Source organism: Musca autumnalis, unplaced genomic scaffold (genome assembly GCF_047663935.1).
Source record: "Musca autumnalis isolate F117 unplaced genomic scaffold, ASM4766393v1 scaffold_5, whole genome shotgun sequence".
NCBI lineage: Eukaryota > Metazoa > Arthropoda > Insecta > Diptera > Muscidae > Musca > Musca autumnalis.
In genome coordinates, this window is record NW_027412088.1 from 92,421,608 (window position 1) to 92,438,653 (window position 17,046).

At 37.1% G+C, this 17,046-nt stretch overlaps 1 protein-coding gene across 1 annotated transcript in view; it reads right to left on the minus strand.

The window, feature by feature from the left end:
- Positions 1 to 15,658, minus strand: part of Shrm (shroom) — a 308,548-nt gene extending 292,890 nt beyond the window's left edge. The window contains exon 1 of the mRNA XM_073992652.1: positions 15,423 to 15,658. The gene's annotated coding sequence lies outside the window, so the exon portion shown is untranslated. The remainder of the gene's footprint in view (positions 1 to 15,422) is intronic.
- Between the last annotated feature and the right edge of the window lie 1,388 nt (positions 15,659 to 17,046).

The following is a 17,046-nucleotide window of genomic DNA, read 5'->3' on the forward strand; positions in this document are numbered from 1 at the left end:
CTCCTTTAAGAAGTGTGCTCCTATAGACCCTTTCCTTTCAGAAAGGGTGCTCCTATAGATCATTCCTCTCAGAAAGGGTATCTTTATAGACACTTAATTTCAGAAAGGGGTGCTTCTATTGACCCTTCCTTTCAGAAAGAGTACTTCTATAGACCCTTAATTTCAGAAAGAGGTGCTTCTATTGACCCTTCCTTTCAGAAAGAGTACTTCTATAGACCCTTCCTTTCAGAAAGGCTGCTTCTAGAGACCATTCCGTTCAGGAAGGGTGCTTCTATAGACCCTTTCCTTTCAGAAAGGGTGCTTCTATAGACCCTTTCCTTTCAGAAAGGGTGCTTCTATAGACCCTTTCCTTTCAGAAAGGATGCTTCTATAGACCCTTCCTTTCAGAAGGGGTGCTTCTATAGACCCTTTCCTTTCAGAAAGGGTGCTCCTATAGATAATTCCTTTCAGAAAGGGTAACTTTATAGACCCTTAATTTCAGAAAAGGGTGCTTCTATAGACCCTTCCTTTCAGAAAGAGTACTTCTATAGACCCTTCCTTTCAGAAAGGGTGCTTCTATAGACCATTCCTTTCAGAAAGTGTGTTTCTATAGACCCTTTTCTTTCAGCAAGGGTGCTTCTATAGACCCTTTTCTTTCAGAAAGGGTGCTTCTATAGACTCTTCCTTTCAGAAAGGGTGCTTATATAGACCCTTCCTTTCAGAAAGGGTGCTTCTATAGACCCTTCCTTTTTTTTTTTTTTTTTTTTTTTGGGCGGGGAAAAAATCATCGAAAGACTCTGGCTACCTGACTTCGCCAGGTGTGCGAGACTTTAACACGCTAAAATAACCCCTTTACTCTGATCCACTATCCCTGCGGTACCGCCGTACAAGCATTTCGTCGCAGGGGGGAATGTTCTAAAGAACACTGTTATTTATTATTCGCCTTCGAATCTTATCTTGTCTACGAAGTTCCAATATGATTGTCCTTACGTACTCGCATACATATTCCCAATTTTCGGGAGACATCAACATTATTTCTATTACGTTTTCTACACGCACTTCGCTATTAACTTTCTGCTCTAAGTTTGCCCTCTCTACATTGAATCGAGGACACAAAAAGAATACATGGTATGGGTCTTCTACATGTACTATACAGCAAGGACAATTAGGGGAGCAGTCAAGGCCAAAACGATGTAAGTAGGACCTGAAGCAACCATGTCCGGAGAGGAATTGGGTAAGATAAAAATTTAAATATCCATGTCGTCTATTTGACCAAGTGTCCACATTTCGTATCAGCGAGTACGTCCATCTACCTTTTGTAGCTGCTGACCATCTATTTTGCCATTCGACAATGCTTCGTCTTCTTGCGTCCTCGGGCTCATTTCCGGATTCCTGTGAGTTCCTTGAATTGAATATGGATTCAGATTCTCTGGCTAGGATATCGATGGGTATCATGGCAGCGATAACACAGGCTGCATCATCGGACACTGTCCTATATGCACAGCATACACGAAGCGCTGCAAGTCTATATACTGACCCAATCTTTGCATAGTAAGTAGCGTACTTCAAGGATTGAGCCCATATTGGTGCTGCGTAGAGAATAATATTTTTGATAACTCCTGCTAGAATTTTTCTCTTTAAGTATCTTGGCCCCCTTGTGTTTGGCATAACACGGCACAACGCTTTACAGGTGTTTCCGGCTTTTTCCTTTATGTAGTCTAAATGGTCTTTAAAAGACAGACGATTGTCTATGATAACACCGAGATATTTCAGGCTTTCCGCTGTTGTTATTGTGCAATCTCCAATTTGAATATTTATTCTTTCCACCACTCTACGACTTGTAATTAAGACTGCTTCCGTTTTTTGGTCGGCTAATGTCAGGCCTTGTGAGAACAGCCATGATCTAACCAACTGTATGCTGGCCTCTGTTACTGTTCGTGTTTCTTCGGTTGTTTTTGCAACAATGACAAGCGCGATGTCATCCGCAAACCCAATAATATTAGCTTTCTCTGGAAGTTTTAACCGTAAAACACCATCACACATCACGTTCCATAGAAGCGGTCCAAGAACGGATCCTTGTGGTACTCCTCCTGTTATTTGGTATTCCTTTGTACCTTCTTCAGTCTCATATATCAGGATTCTGTTGCGGAAGTAGTCCTGAATTATAGCAACAAGATATGCCGGGACATTTAACCGTCGCAGAGCCTTTAAAATATTCTCCCAATTAGCTGTGTTGAAGGCATTTTTAACATCTAGTGTTACGACCATACAATATTCTTTCGTCCCTTTTTTCCAGCTTTGACCATGTATTGCTGCCTTTGCAATGTCGATTACCGTTTTTGCTGCATCAATGGTAGATCTCTTCTTTCTGAAGCCAAATTGGCATTCGGATAAGCCTTCTGCACGTTCGATGCACTCTTCCAATCTATCGCGGATAATGCTCTCAAGGAGCTTTCCGCATGTGTCTATCATGCACAGTGGGCGATATGAGGAGGGGTTTCCCAGAGGCTTGCCATTTTTAGGCAGTAGCACTAACCTTTGCCTTTTCCATATTGATGGAAAAGATCCAAATTCCAAGCATTTGTTGAATAATTTAAGGAACTGTCCACCACAGCACTTCACAATCTCTTTTAGGACATAATTTGGAATTCCATCTAGGCCTGGCGCTTTGGAATCATCGAATTTCGAGACGGCAAGATTTATCTCCGCTGATGTGACATGGGGGTAAACAAATTGTCCACCGGGATCGTATGTTGCCCATGTTGCTACCTTTTGATTAGGAAAGAGGTGATTCACAGTATTACTTAGCTTTTTAGCGTCTGTTGGTGCACCTGAGCTAAAGCACTTCAGTTTTTTAGTCACAATCTTGTAGGCTAATCCAAACGGCTGGTTTTCTATATCATCACAAATTTTTAAGAAACACGCTCTTTTGCTTCTTTGTATGGCTTTTTTGAGAGCTTTCTTCTTCATCTTGAGAATCTGTCTACAAGTTTCATTATCGTCTCTATCTCGTGTTCTTACAACGCGTCTTCTAGCACGAAGACACTCCTTGCGTAATTCAGCGATTTCAGCGTTCCACCAATATACTGGGGCTTTGCCTACTCCTCGTTTTCTCTTTTTCATGGATGCGTTGCATGCCTGTGTTGTCTGTAATATTAGCTTTTTAGCCATGTTTTCCGGAGTTCCCTGCAGTTCTGTGCCTTCCATACATATGGCGAATATTTCTTTATCTAGTGAGTCTCTCTTCCAGCCAGTTACTTCTGGTGTTCGAACCGTTGATGTTACTGTTGCAACCTCGTTATACTTAATGATTATGGCGCTATGATCACTATAAGTGAACATGTCACTGATTTGCCAATTAAACCGGTCATAGATGTTTGTACTGGCAAAGGCGATATCGATTATAGAACTTCCACCATTTCGATTGAATGTTGGATTGCTGCCCGTGTTTAAAAGTTCCACGTCTAGTTGTGCCAATGATTCTAATAATATTCGACCCCTTTCGTTTGTTCTTGGGCAGCCCCATTCTGTCGCCCAAGCATTGAAGTCACCCGCTATCAAAATTGGACTTCTGGATGAAGCATCATTTACCAGATTGGTAATAATGTGTTTGTACTCCTCAATATCATATCTTGGCGGTAGGTAACAGCTGTATACTGTTAAACCAGCGACAGTAGCTCGAACAAACCCGAGTTCAGAATTCAAGACATTCTGCATTGGTTGGTTTATGGACCACAACGTGGATGTGCCAGATGTATCACAATACCAGTTTGATGAACTAATGTTCCGATAGGGCTCGCTGATAATTGCTAGATCCACCTCTAGTTCTCGAACTGTCTGTTTTAACAGATCTTGAGCAGCCTCGCAATGATTTAGATTTAATTGTATCACTTTCATATTGATCCTCTAAGTTGGCGTAGAGCTTCCTTATATCTCGGACACACAGTCGACCCAGTGACGTGGCTACGATTTACCAGTGGATCCTTGCACAGCATACACATGGGAGGATTTTTACAAGCAGCAACCCTGTGACCCGCTTCTCCACAACAAATGCAGCGACCTGAATTGTCATTCGGGTTTTTACATCTAGCTGCCGTATGTCCAAAGTCTAGACATTTATAGCACCTTGTTGGTATTAACTTTTCACGAACTCGACAGTCCGCCCATCCAATCCGTACTATTCTTTTCTGCAAAAGAATATTAGCAAACGGCGAACTTAGGAAAACAGTAGCCGTTTGTGTACCTCTGTAGGCTTTTCTTAAAGATTTTATTGCACTTGGTTGCAATTCTTTAAACTCGTCCGAAATGTCGATAATAGCTTGAATTATATCCTCTTTAGTAGACACGCCATCTATATCTTTAATTTCCAGTTGTACTTCCTGGGTTAAAGCACGTACTTCGGCGGCTGGCCCTAGCACGTTTTCAATTTCCTTCCTAAATTCACTTGTGTTCTCGTGTGCCGGTTTGTTTAGCTCCAACAATAATTCACCCTTTTCTGTCTTCCTAATTGTTTTTACATTTTTACCTAGGACAGCCAGCTTTGCTTCACCTTTCACTTTTCTCAGAATATCTGTATATGAGGAGTCACCACATGTTTTGATTATTAAAGCATCTGGTTTATTGGGTTTCCTTCTCCTTTTAGACCTTGGTGGAACCTTCGTCCAAACCTTCGTCTTGTGTTCGTTATCGGATCTCCCCGCAGATTCATTGTTCATCTCTTCCGCCGTGTTTACAGTTTGTTGCTGTGTTGTATTGGACACGGTTTCTTTCTTCTTCTTTGTGCTATTTTCTTTAGGGCTTTGAGTTTTGGGACCTCTTTTCAACGCAGGCGTTTTTGGGGTTCCTTGTTGTTGAGGTTTTAGCCATACTTCTGTTTGAGTCTCCTTATTTTCTAGCAGACCCATTTGACGTATCCCGGCTTCTTTATTAAAGTCGTCAGCCACTTTTAAGTTCATTGCCTGTATCTCACGCATCATTGATTGTATATCTTTGTGGATATTGTTTTTAGACTTAACAAATTCATCCAAATGTGATATCTTTTTTCCCAGCCTCCTTAGATTTTGACTTCCAGGATTTTTATTTTTGGGTTCTTCCTCACCTAGATTGTTCCCAGATACCGCCTTTACAATCACCGAACTTCTTCCATGTGGCGAATCTGCACTTCCCATATTTTCTACTCGTAGGCCCGAGCATCTTCCCAGTGGGGTTTCTTCAACTCCTATATTTGTTCTCTTGTTTTCTGTGTTTTCTTCATTCATTTTTAGGTTTCGTGGTCCCAACTCAAAGCCGCTATCTCCGCTCGCAAAATGTGCAGTCACGTTAAGATCCCATGGGTCCCTATTTCTAGGTCCATGCGAGGGTTGACGAGAGATCCTTATGAGATCTCCCGTTCAGAGCCAGATCCGTGTTAATCGGGAATGTGCATCCGAACCTACACTGCCAACTTAATGGGACGAGCATTGAACGTACTTTGAGATTTGCCAAGTTTTAACGGGACGGAGGCAGCTGTGGCATTAGCCTGAAAGCCATTTCTGTAAGGTTCCACCCCGACATACTCAGGTTCCAGAATACCACAGCCGTCAGCCCAGGGTTCATCAATTCCAAATCGTAGTCCAGTAATGCCATAATCAAGATCGTGCTGGCTTGATCTTGATGCCTTTCGGCAGGATTTCACTTTCTTCCATGTATAGGGTTTGACTGGGGATAACCACGGAGTCGTCACCTCCTTTCCTAACCTCTCTTGAGGCGTTCCCTTATGGCGGAATACATAATTGTGGGCGGCATTCACTCGCCCAGACACAGGGTTTCTCAGAGCACTTGCACCATTTTAGTACGCTCTCCACACTTGACCCTTCCTTTCAGAGAGGGTGCTTCTATAGACCCTTCCTTTCAGAAAGTGTGCTTCTATAGACCCTTTCCTTTCAGAAAGGGTGCTTCTATAGACCCTTCCTTTCAGAAAGGGTTCTTCCATAGACCCTTCCTTTCAGAAAGGGTGCTTCTATAGACCCTTTCCTTTCAGAAAGTGTGCTTCTATAGACCCTATTCTTTCAGAAAGGTGCTTCTATAGACCCTCTTCTTTCAGAAAGGGTGCTTCTATAGACCCTTTTCTTTCAGAAAGGGTGCTTCTATAGACACTTCCTTTCAGAAAGGGTGCTTCTACAGACCCTTCCTTTCAGAAAGGGTGCTTCCATAGACCCTTCCTTTCAGAAAGGGTGCTTCTATAGACCCTTTCCTTTCAGAAAGTGTGCTTCTATAGACCCTATTCTTTCAGAAAGGTGCTTCTATAGACCCTCTTCTTTCAGAAAGGGTGCTTCTATAGACCCTTTTCTTTCAGAAAAGGTACTTCTATAGACCCTTTCTTTCATAAAGAAAGTGTGTTACTATATACCCTTCCTTTCAGAACGAAATTGTGCTTCTGTATACCCTATAGACCCTTCCTGAAAGTAAGGGTGCTTCCAAAGACCCTTTCTGAAAGTAAGGGTGCTTCTATAGTCCTTTTTGAAAGAAATTGTGCTTCCAAAGACCCTTTCTGAAATGAAGGGTGATTCTATAGTCCCTTTCTGAAAGTAAGGGTGCTTCTATAGACCCTTCCTGAAAGTAAGGGTGCTTCCAAAGACCCTTTCTGAAAGTAAAGGTGCTTCTATAGTCTTTTTGAAAGAAATGGTGCTTCCAAAGACCCTTTCTAACAGTAAGGGTGCTTCTATAGTCCTTTTTGAAAGAAATGGTACTTCCAAAGACCATTTCTAACAGTAAGGGTGCTTCTATAGACCCTTTCTGAAAGTAAGGGTGCTTCTATAGTTCTTTTTGAAAGAAATGGTGCTTCCAAAGACCCTTTCTAACAGTAAGGGTGCTTCTATAGACCCTTTCTGAAAGTAAGGGTGCTACCAAAGACCCTTTCTGAAATTAAGGGTTCTTCTACAGTCTCTTTCTGAAATTAAGTGTGCTTCTATAGTCTCTTTCTAAAAGTAAGGGTGCTTCTATAGACCCTTTCTGAAAGTAAGGGTGCTTCTATAGACCTTTTCTGAAAGTAAGGGTGCTTCTATAGACCCTTTCTGAAAGTAAGGGCGCTTCTATAGACTCTTTCTAAAAGTAAGGGTGCTTCCAAAGACCCTTTCTGAAAGTAAGGGTGCATCTGTAGACCCTTCCTGAGTGAAAGGGTGCTTCCAAAGACCCTTTCTGAAAGTAAGGGTGCATCTGTAGACCCTTCCTGAGTGAAAGGGTGCTTCTGCAGACCCTTATGGAGCAACAAGGAGCTTCTGTAAGTCCTTTCTGAAAGAAAGTGTGCTTCCAATGACCTTTCCTGAAAACAATGGTGCTTTCAAAAACACTTCATAAAAGATAGGTTCAGACCCTTTCTAAAATTAAGGGTGATTATATAGACCCTTTCTAATAGTAAGGTTGCTTCTTTAGACCATTTCTGAAAGTAAGGTTGCTCCTATGGATCCTTTCTGAAAGTTAGGTTGCTTTTATAGACCCTTTCTGTAATTTAGAGAGATTCTATAGAGGGTGTTTCTATCACCCAAAGTCTTCTGAGGCTTTACTCCTCTTCAGTGTCAAAAATAGTAGAACAGCGCTGCGCATCATCTTCACACATATCAGTAGGAGTCAACCATGATTCGTCGTGCGATAAGACAGTATTGATGGCGCCCGACTTATCAAAGCCTTTGATATTGTCAAGCTCAACACAGTGTGTGAGGACTTAAAGTAGGCTACCCTCCGGCCAAATTTGAAACTTTGGACAATCAATTATATGCTTGGACGTCAGTTGTAAGTGGAATTTAGGAAAACAAGTGGATGGCCGCAATGTGGTGGTGACTCAAGGAAAATTCAATCTTGACCGATCCGTAAGAGGTGGCTACAGACTCGGCTGGTGACTTCGAAAGCAACAGAAACATAACCTGCTAACGAGCCACTGTGCAACGGCAAGTATTAATTCTCCCAATGTAAGTAATCGTGTGACCAATTCCCCCGTACTCACATGTGTAAGTACCAGATGCTTACCTGCAATTATTTTACTGAGTAAAATTTACTCACTACCTCAAGTTCTCATTATCAAAATTTTGTGCGTTAAGGATCTCTTTTTTATTTTGGAGATTCTCTTAAATCTTATTTTGAATTTTTCCATATTCCACAGTACTCAAAACAAAATCACTTTTACTCTCTTTACTGATCGGTCAGTCATTCGATGGGCACGCTTATGTGTGGGTTTTAGCCGCTAATATTTTGTTGGTGTTGTTGTCATTGTGCCCACGAATCGTTTAAAACGGGTAACAGGTAATTGTATTATACCAGCGGCGGCGGACCATGCTCACTTCGGACACACACACATGTAACATGTGTCTGCAGGCTTACCACCACTTTACGTTTTATTAGAAAATTTCCAAAGATCATTGAAAGGGGATTTGTTAATGGTGCAGTAATTTATGTGTGGGGTGGATTTAAAATTTGACAGTGTTCGATTTTTATTCTTAGAACAGAACAAGAGATTAAAATGTTGTGTAGATTCTATGTTGTGAGATTTGGGATGTTAAAGTTATAGATTAAGATCAGCGAAATGTAATGCAATTACATTGCACAAACTTTTCAATATCATAACACTAGATGCTGCCAAAATATTTAGTTGAAGGGATTTTTGGGTGTCCCTATTAGAACTATTAAAATTGGGGATCCAATACCCGTATAATGTTTAGGATGACTGTCACGGTAGCCAGCACTGCAACGATGTTTTTGTCATTGTTTTGCCGCACTGGAAGAATCTACGCCTCCTCATGCAAATGGACCACGGATGATATGAGGAGGCACCCTGTTGTGATTCTCAGGGAGGTGTTCTGATTTCTTTGGATATTATTCCATAGTGCTGCATTTATATTCTCGAACAAAGCTGGTGCCGCTTAACTTACCACAGACCGACCTATCGCGTTATATGTGGTTAAGAAGGTTTCTCTATCTGCACTCTAATTGCTGGCGGATAGGGCGTTCTTCCTACACCTCAGGATATCACAGATAGGAATGCCCTGCCAACGGAAATACAGGAAATGTACAGGTTAAACAGTTCCGGAGATATAAAACACCCCCTTCCCCAAGCCACAGTTGGGGAATCCTGTATTTCACTACACGACTTCTTTTCCTGATTGTCCAAAGTTTAACAATTTGATGGATCGCAATCTGCTCGAGATTCTCAAACCGTGTGGAGTTCTTAACAGCACCGCAACATTGGGCGCCAACTTTGACAGTTCTTCAAACACTTGGTCAGAGTAAAATGTACATGTCACACTATTCTGTGCAATTTCTTTTTTACTTTTGTTGCCATTTTCTAAAAAAAACAACTATCCCACATTGGGCGCCAACTTCGGTTGTTGCTCAAACTGCTAGTTAGAGTGCAACTATACAGCCCACTTCTTGCTCCGAGACATTTTGTATATTTTTGATGCAATTTCCTAACATATAAACAAGCCCTACATTGGGCGCCACATTTCAAATTGCTTTAACAAAACTTTAGGATAAGGTTATATGTGTCACACATTGCTGTCTAAACATTTTCTCATCTTTGATGCGATGTTTTTCATATAAACCATATCCCATGTTGGCCCTAACTTTAAAATTATGCAGGTCACACATTGTATTTTTGATACAATTTTTTGCGTGTAAAACTCCCGTTGGGCGCCAATGTTAAATGTCCTTGAAACGGTTGATAGAGGTAAAATTGCACCAATAAATCATTCCAATTCCGCAAATTATCTAATTTCTATGCTACAGACTGTTATGCCAGCGCCGGAAAACCTACAAAAGTGGCGCCCAACGTTAACTTTTGAAATTTCTTCAGTCAGACATTATTTCGTTTTTAGAATGAATTTTGTATTGTCTCCAGAGAATACATTAATATTCTTTAACAAGTCTACGATTTCTGTCTTCAGAGGTGGCCCTAAAATTGCTGGAAAAATCCAATTCCGAAATTTCGAAAACTCTATGATTTCTGTCTTTGGAAGTGGCCCTAATATTATGTAAAAATTCACGATTTCTGTGTTTGGAAGTGGGACCTAAAATTCTTTAAAAAAATTCCGATTTCTGTGTTTGGAAGTGGGATCTAAAATTCTTTAAAAAAAATCCGATTCCTGTGTTTGGAAGTGGGATCTAAAATTCTTTAAAAAAAATTCCGATTTCTGTTCTATTAATTCCACGATTGGGAAATTCTAAAAATTCTTTAAAAAATCACGATTGGAAAATTCTGTAAAAAATCCACGACTCGAAAATTCTAAAAATTCTTTAATAATTCACGATTGGAAAATTCTTTAAAAAATCCACAAATCGAAAATTCTAAAAATTCCACGATTCGCAAATTCTAAAAATTCTTTAAAAATCCACGATTCGAAAATTCTTTAAAAAATCCACGATGCGAAAATTCTTTAAAAAATCCACGATTCGAAAATTCTTTAAAAAATCCACGATTCGAAAATTCTTTAAAAAATCCACGATTCGAAAATTCTTTAAAAAATCCACGATTCGAAAATTCTTTAAAAAATCCACGATTCGAAAATTCTTTAAAAAATCCACGATTCGAAAATTCTTTAAAAAATCCACGATTCGAAAATTCTTTAAAAAATCCACGATTCGAAAATTCTTTAAAAAATCCACGATTCGAAAATTCCAAAAATTCTTTAAAAAATCCACGATTCGAAAATTCCAAAAATTCTTTAAAAAATCCACGATTCGAAAATTCCAAAAATTCTTTAAAAAATCCACGGTTCGAAAATTCCAAAAATTCTTTAAAAAATCCACGATTCGAAAATTCCAAAAATTCTTTAAAAAATCCACGATTCGAAAATTCCAAAAATTCTTTAAAAAATCCACGATTCGAAAATTCCAAAAATTCTTTAAAAAATCCACGATTCGCAAATTCCAAAAATTCTTTAAAAAATCCACGATTCGAAAATTCCAAAAATTCGTTAAAAAAGCCACGATTCGAAAATTTCAAAAATTTTTTTACAAAATCCACGATTCGAAAATTCCAAAAATGCTTTAAAAAATCCACGATTCGAAAATTCCAAAAATTCTTCAAAAAATCCACAATTCGAAAATTCCAAAAATTCTTTAAAAAATCCACGATTCGAAAATTCCAAAAATTCTTTAAAAAATCCACGATTCGAAAATTCCAAAAATTCGAAAATTCCAAAAATTCTTTAAAAAAGCCACGATTCGAAAATTCCAAAAATTTTTTACAAAATCCACGATTCGAAAATTCCAAAAATGCTTTAAAAAATCCACGATTCGAAAATTCCAAAAATTCTTCAAAAAATCCACAATTCGAAAATTCCAAAAATTCTTTAAAAAATCCACGATTCGAAAATTCCAAAAATTCTTTAAAAAATCCACGATTCTAAAAATTGTTTACAAAATCTACGATTCGAAAATTCTAAAAATTCTTTAAAAATCCACGATTCGAAAATTCTAAAAATTCTGCAAAAAAAATCCACGATTCGAAAATTCTGGAAATTCTTTACAAAATCCACGATTAGAAAATTCTAGAAATTCTTTACAAGATCCACGATTCGAAAATTGTAAAAATTCTTTAAAAAATCCACGATTCGAAAATTGTAAAAATTCTTTAAAAAATCCACGATTCGAAAATTGTAAAAATTCTTTAAAAAATCCACGATTCGAAAATTCTAAAAATTCTTTAAAAAAATCCACGATTCGAAAATTCTTTAAAAAATCTACGATTCGAAAATTCTAAAATTCTTTAAAAAATCTACGATTCGAAAATTCTTTAAAAAATCCAAGATACGAAACTTCTAAAAATTCTTTAAATAATCCACGATTCGAAACTTCTAAAAATTCTTCAAAAAATCCACGATACAAAAATTCAAAAAATTTTTTAAAAGTATTCACGATACGAAAATTCTAAAAATTGTTTAAAAACTTCACGATTCTAAAAATTCTAAAAATTTTTTAAAAATATTCACGATACGAAAATTCTAAAAATTGTTTAAAAACTTCACGATTCGAAAAATTCTTTAAAAAATCTACGGTTCGAAAATTGTAAAAATTCTTTAAAAAATCCACGATTCGAAAATTCTAGAAATTCTTTAAAAAATCCACGATTCGAAAATTTTAAAAATTCTTTAAAAAATCCACGATTCGAAAATTCTAGAAATTCTTTAAAAAATCCACGATTCGAAAATTGTAAAAATTCTTTAAAAAATCCACGATTCGAAAATTTTAAAAATTCTTTAAAAAAATCCACGATTCGAAAATTATAGAAATTCTTTAAAAATTTACGATTTTAAAATTCTTTAAAAAAATTCGATTCTAAAAATTCTTTAAAAAAAATCTACGATTCTAAAAATACTTTAAAAAAATTCACTATTCTAAAAATTCTTTAAAAAAATCTACGATTCTAAAAATTCTTTACAAAATCCACCATTCGCAAATTCTAAAAATTCTTTTAAAAATCCATGATTCGGAAATTCTGAAAATTCTTTAAAAAATCCACAATTCGAAAATTTTAAAAGTTCTTTAAAAAATCCACGATTCGAAAATTTTAAAAGTTCTTTAAAAAATCCACGATTCGAAAATTCTTTAAAACATCCACAATTGCCGTTCTCAGAGGTGGCCCTAAAAATTCTTTAAAAATCAACAATTTCTGTTCTCAGATTCGAAACTTCAAAAACTCTTTAAATAATCCACGATTCGAAACTTCTAAAAATTCTTTAAAAAATCCACGAATCGAAAATTCTAAAAATTCTTTTAAAATCCACGATTCGGTAATTATAAAAATTCTGTAAAAAATCAACTATTCGAAAAAAAAATCCAGGATTCGAAAATTCTAAAAATTCTTTAAAAATCCGCGATCCTAAAATTCTAAAAATTCTTTAAAAATCCGCGATTCTAAAATTCTAAAAATTCTTTAAAAATCCGCGATTCTAAAATTCTAAAAATTCTTTAAAAATCCACGTTACGAAAATTCTAAAAATTCCAAAATTTCTGTTCTCAGAGAAGACCCTAAATATTCTTTAAAAATCCACAATTTCTGTTCTCAGAGGAGACGCTAAATATTCGTTAAAAATCCATGATTTCTGTTCTCAGAGGTGACGCTAAATATTTTTTAAAACTTCACGATTTCTGTTCTCAGAGGTGACCTTAAATATTCTTGCTCAATGTGCTCAATCACTGTGGACTGCTTAACAGTACCAAGACAGGAGCTTGACAGTATCACAAGCTTTGCACCAACACTTTCCTACCGCACGGGTTGTTATGGTTGAGTGCCCGACTGATATGTGTGGAGAGGCCTACTGCGCCGTTATACTGAGGAGATGCTTACGAAACCCATGCATAATACTGATCGGCGATTGACGCTGAGAAATCGGTATGTACGATTCATTTTTGCTGGCATCCGGTAGCGGAGCCACCCTGCCCATATTCCACACTTGTTGTGGCACGATGTGGGTTTCTGCTGTCAGGTTGAGGACTTTAGGAACTACTTAACTCCCGCCTCATCTAACTTTTTAATCGTTACCATGGAGATTCCGTCATGACCCATGCTTTGGATTAATTAGCGTTTCTAATGACTTTGACAACACATTTGTAAATTGTGGTTAAACAGGTCAGAAGATATAACCCCACCTTGGGAAACTCACTGTTTTACTTCACGAGGCTTCGACTTATTTCCCTGAATTTCATTAACGATTGGCGTCCACTCATATAATTGATTGTCCAATTTTGTTTGACAGTGTAAAAGTCTTATATATGTCGGGCGCCACTTAGTCCTTAGTCCTACTGACATGTGTCGAGTTGACGTGCAGCTCTGTTATAGTGATGTGCTGCTATTTCTGACGCTGGTAAGGAGTATAGCCTCAAGAGCCTTTGATACGATACATACAATTCGTCATTGCTGGCATCCTTCCCGACTTCAGTAGCCAGGCCATCCTGCCCATTTTCCACACTTCGAGCATAATGTGCATTGCTAGCATTTGGTTGAGGCCTTTGATGAGATATTCAATTAACGGCTCAGCCAACTGTTTCAGTATTGGTAATGCTGGTTCAACACAGGGCCCAACGCTTTAGATAATTCGGCGTAGTACTCTTTTTCTTTGCCCTGTCACTGTGGATCTGTTGTTGATTGAAATAACTTCGGATCCGTCAGTATCATGCCGACCATCTCCGATTAGCACTTTAGCTTTTCCAAGCATCCCACAAAATCTACCATTAAATCCAACCATGGCAACACTATTCAATTATAACGCATTTTTTGCTTTTTGAAAAAACCCCAAAGTCGAGTCGAGAAGAGAACAAACGAGAGATAAGAATTGTTGTGTGTACAAAATCCCATTTGACGAAATACATACCCCAAATCCCTAAGTCAATAGAGACGCTTAATAGTATCGTATTATTGCTGTTTATCTTTGAATCAGCTTTATGTCTTGTTTGATTTCTTTTGTTTTGTACTTTTTTCGGTTTCTTGGCGGCGATTTGTGTGCAGAATTTTTGCAAATAGTAACTCCATAAATTCAAATAAATAATTTTTAATTAAATCCAAAGTTAAGTTCATGCAACAAAAAGTGATCTTTGCAGATCAACATAGGAGGGACTTATTTGTCCTCTACCAACAATCACGCCATGCCGTTGGCAAAATGTTGATTCTCATTTTCTTGATATATTTGTGTATCGAGGAACGAATGGATGGATATGATTTTGTGAATGGATGGATAAAATCTTTGGAGTTCACATATCCCGAGAATGCTCTTTAATTATTTCTTCTCTCATTGTGTTGTTGTTGGAGTTAATGGTGTTGATTTGTTATTGTTGAACTTAAACACGCCATGGTGGTTTATTTACTTTGGTTTTATTTTCATTTCATTTTTATTAGTCTTAGGTTCTTTTGCCATTCATTATTGTTGCCTTTTAATTTTGTTTTTCAGTTCTAGACGAGACTTAAGTGTCCATGAGACGGTTGGGTCACTTGGTAGGTAGGTAGTTTTAACAGTTTTAGAAATAACTATTCAGTTGAGTGTAGTCAATGTGGAAGAAAGAGGTATCGACCAAATTCCATAGAGTGTCCCATCACGATATTTTCCATAACATGATACTCTGAAATCGGAGACCGGCTGGTATTCCTGCTTAAGTCATTTCTGAAAATTCCCTTTATAGAATAAAATGGCAATCTCGTTCAAATTTGACTTGATAGTTGTTTATTCTTTTCATTTCAGATAATCTGCGGATCCTTCTGGCGGAGTAGGATTTGGACATAGGCCAGAACCCAACTTTTGATATTGATATTCCACAACTTCTGTATGCCGTGAGAGTTCTAATTTTTACAATATCACATAGCCCAACGTCACCCAAGATTTTATTGCCAGAAGAAGCCTTTAAAAATATGCACTGAAGACTAAAGATCACCAAAACTATATTCACGATGTAGGTAATTTTTAAGTATTTTTATAACACACCTCGTATCCAATACCAACTACTTTAGCTCTATGACTGACTGTCTGTCTGTCAGTTTATTTATTTCATTGTTTATGTTCAGACAAACATATTCAAGTAAAACATAAGTATATTCCTACTACACTATTTTAGATATTTATTCTGTATCACGGTTAGAGGACTTGGAGTACTCATTCGTATCTCCCATGTTCCAGTAAAACGAAAAACAAACTTCCACACTTACGTACAAATAGTGACTAGTTGTTATTTGTTTTTGTTAACCTTTATTTCTACATTTATTTCAATGATGGCACAGTGATTCGAACACGAATAAAAACTGTTAATATTTTTAAAATCCTTAAATTAAAATAAAATGATACCCAATTTTTATGAGGCATTAACCGTCGTACAGTGGTTCAGAATCGTTTTTTCCTGGCCAAAAATTACTGATTTTTGAATGGATAGAGATATTTTTGACAGATAACACAATCAGCTTTCCAGTAAATCAAAAATAGTTACAGAGGAATTCAAGGTCAAACTTAAACTTTTGGGTTTTTTTAAATACATACTTTGCACCAAAATATGAGTGTTTATGTGTTTTTATATATTTTTCTATCTATTAACAGAGGACAAACTCTGATAAATAATCTATAGAAATAAGAAATATTTATTATTTCCTAACAAAAGATGTTGTTAAAAAAATATCTCAAATATTTTTTAATTATTTTTTTTTTTTAAATATTAAAAAAAAACTCCCTGATTTTGCTTAAAATTCATATTTGCACAGAATGTCAATTTGTGTAAAAAAAAGCTGCATTATGTATGGGAAAACTATAAGAAAAAACACACAAATTTTTACCCAGGTAATTTTAATGAATTTCAAAAGTGTTAAACGGGCGGAGCGGGTCGTGTACAAAAGTTATACGGCCTGAAAGGGGACACTCTCAGGCATTTTCTTGCGTATACGACACTTCGTTCCCTAAGAGTTCTACTCCACTACATTTGGAATTTCACTAAAACTTAGTACCTGAGGAAATATATAACAGCTCACCATGTGTAAACGCCACTGTAATTTATTAAAACGTTTATAAAAGGCAACAATCCTACACACAGAAAAATATATGTTAGAAATATGCTTGGATGCAAAAAAAAAAAATGTGCGCAAAATGTTGTAACATACATATCTCAATTTCTTTTGTTTGGGTACCAACATATTTTTTATGGTTTGAGAGAGGATTTTTTTCAAGGAGCGTAACAACAGGGCTCTCGCTTTTTTATAATAAAGAGCTGTTTGTATGACGCGATAAAAGATGCAGAAGCGACGACGGGAGTGTTTTTGCTATGGTGGTGGTTATGCGGTATGCGGCCAAACGCTTGTGTTTCGTTCTGTGTTGTTCTTGTTGCGATTTATTCTTCCACAAGCAGATATTTTTTCTGTAACACACAGTTTATCAAACTAGCGAGCGAAGAGGAAAAAACAAGTAAAAAAGTATCAATCGGCTTTGCCGACAGAGATATGGTAAATAACAAGAATGTTTTGCAATCGATGAATCCGAGTTTCACCCTTTCAGAATTCGCGAACTGTTAACTAGAATATGTTAAAGTATGACTACAATTCTTTAAAATGAAGTGTTTTAGGAGAGATCC